General features: G+C 37.8%; 1 long non-coding RNA gene across 1 annotated transcript; it reads right to left on the reverse strand.

The window, feature by feature from the left end:
- Positions 1-2422: 2422 nt before the first annotated feature.
- On the reverse strand, positions 2423-4512 carry LOC142935393 (uncharacterized). Its single transcript, XR_012947852.1, has 2 exons — positions 4345-4512; positions 2423-2801 (listed from the first exon to the last, which is right to left on the reverse strand). It is a non-coding gene; the product is annotated as an uncharacterized LOC142935393 (long non-coding RNA).
- Between the last annotated feature and the right edge of the window lie 3974 nt (positions 4513-8486).

An 8486-nucleotide genomic window follows, 5' to 3' on the forward strand; every position in this document is an offset into this window, starting at 1 on the left:
TGTAGCAAAATGGGACTGCAATCTGTATTTTGTTGTGCAACCCTATTCTACAATGACAATAAAATAACCTTGTAATAACAGAAAGTTCCATGTCATTTATACATCGTGGAGTTTACGGCAGTAAATACTTCTCTTGCCAGATGGCAGCAGGGTGAACAGGCTGTGGTTGGGTATTGTCTTTTCATTATATATTATTAAGGCTGAGATATTGTATTTGACTCAGCTATTGCAAACAGTACAAACCCCATTCAAATCATATACATATTTTTTATCAGAAATTGCTTCTCTAGTTCTCAAAAACACATGAACGTGGGGAAGAACCTCAATGTTTTAGTCTTTTATAAATCTCTAAAATTCTATTTCAATCAAATAATATAATATAATGTAAAAATAATGACACTTTTTTGTTTTTAAATTGGGGCAAGTATAATTTCTTTGAGCTTGCTACAGCGATCTGCATCACAGAGTCAGAGTCAAAGTGAAGAGAAACACAGCAGCGCTACCTAGAACGCAGCGTAGCAGAGATTGTGCAACTCTGTGACATTTCGAACTAAATAGGCTACATACAGACTGTAGTTCATCTTCAAAGTGAGGTGAGTTGAGGTGAGGAATGGAAATTCTCGCCATATGATGTGTTCTTGACACGTTGTGGTCTTTGTACTGAAACCTCACTACTGCTCATGTCTCTAAAATGTCTTCACTTCCTTGGCTGTTCTTGACTCAATTGAAATGGGACCTTAAAGGGCTACAGGGGTTTCAATTGAAAAAAAAATACATCATATTAGGTGTAAAACTAACTTGTTCAGAACTGCAGCTAATACGTATGTTAAATATGATGACCCTTGGATTCCCATCACAGTCCTCACTAAATCCATCTTCACCAGTTTTACTGAGCTAAAGTTGAATGGTCGGGTTTTTGTTCAGGTGCAATGTTGTTAATCCAAACATTTCCCGACAGAATTGTATTAAGGAAAACGATACTAGTGGAAGATTACATTTACCCTTAACTTTTAATCCATATGGCTCCACCTTGTGGAACTCAATAATCAATAGGAAACATTTCTTCAATCAATCAACCTGGTATGAGAAAAAACATTATGGATGCTTGTGTTGTGACGGATAATCATGACTGGTAATAAAAAAAACGTTTTAAAGCAACACTACTACCCCTGGAGATTTTTCACTTACACAGTAGCATTATGTAGACACACGCAGTTACATGAGCAGAGAAGCTCAGTATTGCGTTTCAGCTTTCTAGAAAGACCAGAAAAAGAACTATTTTAATAATTTCTGCATTTAGTGTACTGAGCACCTGTCTAGACAGAATCTGATCTGATATTTCTTTTCATGATAATTCTGTTTTTCCAAACATAACCACAATAGCACAGTGAATACATAGACTGCAGTAGGCCCACACTAAAATCAATGCAATGTAAATATCAGACAGCAGGATAGCGCTTTAAGAACATATAACCTGCATCACTGGGTTCTTTTGATGGCTTCCTGCCAAGGAGGCAGGAATATCTTGTGTTATGTCCTGCATATTATCTTCAATATTTGTGGAGAGCAGCGTCAGTGTGGATCTGCTGTAGCAGGACGCTTTATAGAGGATTTAGACAGATGACAAAATACTGAAGTTCAAGTGCATTTTCCAACCAACAGCAGAGTTGTCACAGACGTCTCTGCAGAACATGGCGGCCTCTCTGCATTCAGTGTTTCTTACACACCTGTGATACAGAGCCATTCTTTTCCCTGCTATGAAAATAAATAAATATATGGTCCCACCGGTATCCGATTTGTAGTGAAATATTATAGTTTGATTAAACAGATGTAAGCATGCTTGACAGAGTTTGGTTAGAGCAGAACGGCTATGCAAAGGGATAATATATGTGCTGAGTTCTTCAAATTATGTTCAAACTATATCTGTCTGTGCGAGTTCCAGTTCTCTATTTGTTTCTGTCAAGTTCCTGTTTTCTGTGGTGTGCCTTAAAGTGGTGTAGCCTACTGCTAACAAAGCAGTTTTGTTGCATTTTTGTTTTGTATCAATTTCATAGTAATTTTAAGCCGAACAGTGTTTTATACTAAACCAGTTCGTTTTTTTTCCCTTAACGTTTCAAACTGGTTTCAAACTGTGAACGTTCGGTCCAGAAGAAAATACATTTCCCTCAAAACATAATTGAGAGTACAGTTTAGTCGTATGGGAACGTCATTTTGTAGACAGGGTCATTTATTCTCAACCCATTTTATTATCTCATAATCTGACTTTAACACTTTTATTGTCAAACTAAATGGGTGTCATAGTTTGTTAACCCCCTAAAGCCAGTGTACCAATTAATTTCCAGGTGTAAAGGTGACAAGAGACTTAAACAAAGAGGTAATCTGTATGAGAAAATCAAAATGGACAAATGACAAAAAAGATCAGTTTCACTGTTCATATTTTATTGCATTCACTCTTCAGTTTTACAGGTAGTTCTGTCACAGCTCTGTCACTTCTATCCACCTTTCACTCACCTAATTAGTTCATTCAGGGCACCTGCCAGTCACACTCACCTCATCAGCTCATCACTCTCACCTGCTCACTCTGCCTCTTCACTATTTAAACCCCTGCCTCAGACACACTCACTGCCAGATCGTTCTTTGCATTTATGCTCAACTTTCCCGCACTCACCCTTGGACTGATTCCCTGTTGCCGACCCTGCCTGTCCCGGACTACCTCGCCTTGCCTCTGCCCTGGTAACTTACTCAGCCCTTCTGTCCTTGACCACGAGAAACCTGTCGGATTCTTCCAGAGAATCTTCTGCCTGTTGCAAATAAAGAATTCAAATCATACCAGTCCTGGTGTTGTCGTACTGCTCCTGGGTCCTAACTACACCCGTTACAAGTTCTGGACAATAACTGCACTGATGTCATCAAGCAAGTGCAAAAGGATCAATAAATGTAGTATATTTCTACAGGATGGCTGATATTAATGACCATACGTTGCACTGAATGGTTAAATTAAAAATGCTAAATATGATCCTCTGATTAAGGCACTGTCTCTGTTGAAGTCCTCTTAAATGTTGACACACCGAGGTCAGTTTAAATATTCAGGGTGAAAAGGCCAAATGGCAAAAAAAATAAATAAAAGTGAGTAAGAGAAATAAAAGTGTAAAATGATTATGTCAAAAAAGCAGTAGATGAATTTGTGGCTGTTTTTGGTGTTAAGGGGTGGAACAAACCAAGTTGTCCTCAACATTTTCTCTTCTCTGTTACATTTCTAACAATAATAAAGACAGTAAGACTGTAAGACAGAAAGCAAAGCGCAGTGGGTTAAAAATAAAAAGAGGAAAACAAGAGTGAGTTGGCGGTCTATGAAGTTAACAAGGCCGTTTCCATGTTTGTGCAGCAGCTGTTTGGGAAGACTCTGTTTTTGATCCAAGAACCCCCCTCCCCCCAAAGCACAAATGTAATTTATCTGGCAACCCTAAATCTCCTGCAACCCACCTGCGGTCCCGACCCAGTCCTTGAGAATGACTGATCTATTGTATTGTGGTGGAGATGGATTTTTTTCAAAGGCAGATACAGTATATCTTGAACTCTAAAATAAAAACTATCTGCATGAGGAGACACCACTAGAGGACTGCAGGTGGGTGGTGGGGGTTATGTAGGCTGGTAGAGATGTGGGAATTGAATACACATAGTAATAATTTGTCAGTGAAAGCTGAGATATGGGCATGGACAAAACATTAGCCTTTTGATCAGTGGAGCAGTCACATGTGGATTTTGGTCCTAAGTGTTGGTCCAATGGGACAAAAAAAGATGCAACAATTAGCAACCAGGCAAAGCAATAAAACTGCCCCAGGGCCCCAGACCCTTACGGGTCAGATGATTCATAATTCTGAATAAATATATGCAATCAATTTCCCGCAAACAAACTAGCACAGGGCAAACCTGCAGATGGGTCGTATTTCAGCACACATAGCCTGCTGTAAATGCAGTATAAGTATAATAACCCCCCATGTGTAGTCTATGTGCTGTGACTGTGCATAAATACTTAACACGCATCAGAGCTCGTGACAATGCAGGTACACACAACAAATGTTTTGCCCCAGGAGGTTAATCCAACCCTGGTTTTGCACTTCCAACGATACTCATTATGGACGCGGATGTCTGGCTTTATCGTTATTTCCGCCGCATTACCTCTGCCGTTTAATTCCTCCGCCGCATCAGCCCAACTGCTGAGCACGGAGCTGAACTCGTTTCTGCTCTCCACCTCCGTTACTGCTTAATAAATGGTGTGTGGTGGATGCAGTCAGAGTGAATGTGTAAGCATGCCGTGGTTAAATGACTCGGTCATATACTCACCCTCTGGAGTGCATGTCTATGTATTCCAGCCAGTCTCTGTCTGTCCTCCCATTGTTAGTGTGGTGTAGCTGAGGACCGGAGCATGTGAGAGAGGTGAGTGTGGCTGTGGTGTTGTGACGGCTCAGCACCAGCGTCCCATCATCACTCCGTTCACATGTTTACACTGAACACAGAATGCGTGCTTCCGTTCCATAGCTGCTGGACTCTTGGGTCACTTCCTATTGGTCCATATCCGTAAACAACGTAAACGAGTAAATAGATGATTTAAAATGACCTCTCGTCTCGTGAGGCAAAAGCCTGGAAGACGTTCAAATCAGGGAGGAACAAATATTAACTAATTACCCACAATTGTATATCATATTTTTTGACGTTGTCATGGTAACGTGGTATATCGCAGCAAAGTGCTGTCCCATTCGTATTTACACCATTTCAGGACCTTACTGGATTGGGCCAACGACCTCATTCAGCCTTCCAATGATGCTCGCTGAAACATATCATCAATGTTGTCCATTTTAAATTAGGCCCAAGTATTGTTAGCTGTCATTATTATATACATTTTTTGTAATTATGCATCCAGTATAACCTGGTCAAAAACAGGTAAGTATCAAATGTATTAGAAAATATAAAATTGAGCATGAAGGTAGCCTAAATTCATTATGCTTTACACACATACCACCAGCAGGTGGTGCTGCTGCTACATCAGCAGTTGATTCTAACAAACGGAGGTAGTTGGGCTCCACTTTGTAGTCTTTGATTTTACTTCACTTCATTCCAGATCGCACAAAGTACCACACATCAAACCGACAACAAATCTGCACACACATTGTCACCTTTCAAGTTTCATTTAAATTTCCATTCAACCATAAATGAAAGCTGAGATGTAAATATATATCTTCAGGATCAGGGCACTAAGAAACAATAAAAGTTTCAGATTAAAAAACATCAAAAAGCCACGGGTGCATCAATAACTGATTGCAATAAAAGCTTTAAAGGGACAGTCCTCCCCCAAATCATTTTACCTGTAGTGATAGTTCTTAATCTAGAATGTTTTGATGTGTTACCTACTTTTGGAACAATAAAACGGGACTTTATGGCACCCGGCATGTGGGGCAGACCTTGTTGTGAGCAGTTTCGTTGGAACTTTAGTTGAAAGAATAGTTCCATGCAACTACTCACGATAAAGTGTGTGGATTATCTTCAGTAACCTGGTCATGATATCTGGAAAGAGACCTTGCTGTTGAGTTTTTCTTTTTCTTTTGGCGCTTTGAGCACTACAAGCAGAGTGACATATAGTCCCATTATATTGGAGAGAAGGCCGACATCTCTACAATGGATATCCCCAAAGCTAGGCAACTGACACCAGAACTATGATGGATAAATAGCACTATAGAGGGAAAAATATGTATTTTTGACTTTGGAGTGAACTGTCCTTATTTAAAATGCACAATGTCCTGAGTAAAATAATAATAAAAAACATCTATAATGATAATAAAAGTGATGTGAGGTTTGGTGACTTTTTATGTGTGTGTTTTTATGCTAATTGAGATGTGTATGAGGGCTGTTATACATATCAATAGTTCCTGCATTTGGTTTTGCAAAATAAGATTAATACAGATGCCTTTTTCTAACATTTCTATATGGTATACAGAAGTAAATAATGAGCAGACTGCAAATGTACTGTTCATGGTCACCACCCAAACACACTGAGGGAGTGAACATCACAGAACAGCAGGACTGGGGTCGTAGCAAGGCCTTTAGAAACACTGAGGTAGTGGAAAAAACTCATATATGGATGTAATTTTATACTTTGATAGCAGCAATCACCTAAAACCATCAATAGATGGTCTGTTTTGGTGTAAATCAGAGAATCATCCTTATTCTTAAAACAAAGCAGGGTCTTAGATGTTACAGTCCTTCTTCTTGTTAAAGTGAATAGCAACCGGGTGGAGCATTATGGCCCCTAGTGTTACAGCATCCTTGTTTTCAGTCCTGTTGGAGATAGGACTGTTTAGAAAGAATGTTTTAAATTCTGTGTGTTTAATCTGCTACACTCCAGTTTGTTACAGTAATAACTGTCTTTCATTTGCATATTCAGGACAGACAAAGATGACATGATGCACAGTCTCCATTTGATTGCAGACATCACAGTTTGGATGCTTAATGATGAGGTGTGCCCAGATAAAAAAAAGTACACATATATTCACTTAATTTAAGTATACTTAGTATACTCCTATTTTAGATGTACTAACAAAGTACTTAGTATACTAATTATATATCATTATTGGTCCAAAAGATTTATTGAAATATACATGTGTACTAATTTGAGATACCATTAAGATATATTTAGATTATCTTAAGTACATAATTTTAATGCTGTTCTTTTTTTAAATGTACTTTTTTTTACTCAACGTATATTTTAATCCACTTTTCAGATACATTTATAGTTTATATGAAATATATTTATCAAAATGTTTCTTTTAAGTTCACCTATAATATAATTGAAATGCACTTAGTTACACAAAGTTGTAATAAAGTGTATGTTTTTTAATGTTGATAAGTATAAAAATCTGCACTTGAGTATATATACTGTAAGTGCATTTTAATGGTGTCTCAAAATAGTGCATTCAAGTACACTTGATTTTGTTTGAGTGTATTTTTTGTAGCACTAATGATATATAATTAGTATACTGAGTACATTGTTAGTACATGAAAAATAGCACACGTATAGTACATTAATCATGAGTATACTGCGGATGCTTAAATTAGGTCTAATTCAGTGTACTTTCTTAAAACTGGGGTAAAGATTAATTTAGTTCAGCATGTTCCAGTCTAACTTTATTCATTCAACACTCTTCTTCTCTGCATTCCCACTCCACTTCTTGCTGATACAAATAACTTCTGTTAAGAGAATAAACGTATCTGGACAGGTGGTTTCCCAGGTTTATTGATAACAATAACAGCTTCTTTTGACACTACTTGAAGCTTGCCTTCCTCCCAGGCCTTATGATACAGCTCCAATAACCTCGCCAATGCCAATTCACTGCCAATTGGATATCATTATACTGTACATAATCTTTTCCAGGGGGGAAAACATTTTACTTCTCAACTCATGAACAGCAAAAGGCACATCTAGAGTCTAGAGTCAGAGTTTATTTTCTCATACATTATAGGATGTACTGTATATCTAATATTTGCTGCCTTCTAATCTTACGTTGTTCGGGTAAATTATCTGAACGATGGACTATAACAAATGTCTTGGCTAACATTATTGCTTTCTCCATATTCTCAAAAGTAAGTTCTGCCTCTTTTTATAACGCCGGAAGATTCATTTCCTGTCTGATTGACCTCATCGTGTTCTTGCTCGTCTCATCATTCCCCATATTTTATCTAATGGTGTTGTTCTCCAGATACTTAATCTTATAAATTCTGTAGCGAATGACTTCTTTTTAACACTATAAAAAGCCTGTCTCCCATTTGTTTGGCATACCACTTTTAATAAAGCTGTAGTATATCCTCTATTTCATCTCGGCTATATGTCCTGATATGTCTATCCAACCACAATCTGAATCACAACAATTGTTATTATGTTATTATTCAATACTGGAGATGCTCACAAGTCATTTTTTGAGGGGCAAATCCAAGTCAAGTCTCTATGGTTGAAATGAATGTTATCATCTGCTGCTTGCCATCTGGTCTGCTTGGAGCACAGCCCAGCCAGGCTATATGCAGGCTACTGTATCTTCATCAATGCTTTATGTATTAGTAGAGAATCAGTATTGATCAGTTGTTTGGTACATGATCGCTTTAAAGAGGCTTTTACTATGCTTTATAAAAAAGAACAAAACTTTTATTTGCTGTATTTTGCCCCTAAAAACGGATATAGACTAACGTTACTCGGGGTAACAGGAAAATATTATTTACATTATTAAGCATGCAATAATAACCCTAACCTATTATTTAATAACAGTTAGAGCACAATCTTATTTTATAATTATATTGGGTCTCCAACTAGTGACAGCACATAATCTATTTTAGTAAACCTCTCATGTTACATTTCTACAGTCAAATCCTATATATCCAAGTAGGCCTGCATCAACCAAGCCTTGACCTTGTATGTCTGTTGCATGTTGTATTTACGACAT

The sequence above is a fragment of the Anarhichas minor genome, unplaced genomic scaffold (assembly GCF_050575085.1).
Source record: "Anarhichas minor isolate MPS153535 unplaced genomic scaffold, ASM5057508v1 ptg000073l, whole genome shotgun sequence".
Taxonomy (NCBI): domain Eukaryota; kingdom Metazoa; phylum Chordata; class Actinopteri; order Perciformes; family Anarhichadidae; genus Anarhichas; species Anarhichas minor.